Source organism: Aythya marila, assembly GCF_965140915.1.
Source record: "Aythya marila genome assembly, chromosome: 1".
Lineage (NCBI taxonomy): Eukaryota > Metazoa > Chordata > Aves > Anseriformes > Anatidae > Aythya > Aythya marila.
Window position 1 is genome coordinate 196,154,115 of NC_139042.1, and position 1,501 is coordinate 196,155,615.

General features: G+C 37.6%; 1 long non-coding RNA gene across 1 annotated transcript in view; it reads right to left on the reverse strand.

The window, feature by feature from the left end:
• LOC309879013 overlaps positions 1-1,053 on the reverse strand; it is a 4,634-nt gene extending 3,581 nt beyond the window's left edge. The window contains exon 1 of the long non-coding RNA XR_014317644.1: positions 1,025-1,053. This is a non-coding gene — a long non-coding RNA (uncharacterized lncRNA). The remainder of the gene's footprint in view (positions 1-1,024) is intronic.
• Positions 1,054-1,501: the final 448 nt, after the last annotated feature.

Consider the following 1,501-nt stretch of genomic DNA (forward strand, 5'->3'; position numbering starts at 1 on the left):
GCTGCATCAAAAGCAGCATGGCCAGCAGGTTGAGGGAGTTGATTCTCCCCTTCTGCTCTGCTGTTGTGAGACCCCACCTGGAGCCTGGCATTCAGTTCTGGGGCCCCCAGCACAAGAAGGCAATGGACATATTAGAGTGGGTACAGAGTAGGGCCACGAGGATGATCAGAGGGCTGGAGCAACTCTCCTGTGAAGACAGGCTGAGGGATTTGGGATTCTTCAGCCTGGAGAAAAGAAGGCCCCAGGAAGATCTTATAGTGGCCTTCCAGAACCTAAAGGAGCCCTATAGGAAAGCTGGGGAGGGACATTTTGTCAGGGAATAAAGTGATAGGACAAGGAATAATAGCTTTAAACTAAAAGAGGGAAGATTTAGATTAGCTATTAAGAAGAAATTCTTTACTCTGATGATAGTGAGGCACTGGAACAGGTTGCCGCATCCCCTGGAAGTGTTAAAGACCCAGCCTGATGGGGCTGGATGCCCATGACAGGAGGGCAGGAACTAGATGACCTTTAACGTCCTTACCATTCTAACCATTCTATGACTCTATGAAAAAAAAAAAAATAAATGTAAAATTGGATTCCTTTATGCATATAGTTTTCAAATTATTACAACTCTGTTAAAGTTAGAAAAAAGAGGAACTCTAGCTTAAAATAATAATTTTCTCTCAATAATTTTATAAAAATAATAGGTTTTAATATTTAAAACATTGTTTTAAATGCTGATAACATTTTACAAAATTGGAAATTTTCAAAACAAACAAACACCTCCAGGCCCCAGGAATTAGAGTGCTGGAGTGAAGAGACTGTTTTTCACCGCAAGAACAAAAATACATTTTTTTCTCCATTTTTTTTGTTTTCCTATTGCTATAATAACTAGAAACTTACTTTCTTTTTCAGAAATGAAATCAGAGATAGTAACAACTCATAATAACAACTGATTCTGTAAATAAGAGTTTAACCATGCCAAATGTATGGTAATACAATGAGCCAATTGGGTAATACTGATTTCATAGAAGTCAATTACCTGAAGTATTTCTGTTGGTTTACTGTTTCATATGTTCACAGTGCTCTCTCTCTCTCTCTCTCTGTTTAGTTCTTCATTTTCTTTGTTATTTTTAGTATCTCTTTTAAATTTTTACTTTTCTCCTAATTTCCTTCCATGTCTCAGTTATGCTTGAGGATTGCTGGTCTATTTTCTTTCTTGTCCCTTGAGGCTATTCAAATACTACTCCTTCAGCCTCATTCTCCCTTATTAACATCAGAATTTCCTTTACCCTTTTACATACTCTTTATAGCTAAAATTTGTCTCCCGGCTTTCCTACAATTAGGTATTGTTTACATGTACTTGGAACAAAATGATTAAAAATGAAAAGAGAAGCCAAGTATCTTTGGGCTACTGGCCTCTGAATGGTCATTTTTGGCACTTACTTAAGTATGACTTGTGCAATGTCAAGTTCTGTCTCAATCTCAATGTGTTTCTTGCTCTTGACTTTCCGGCTTC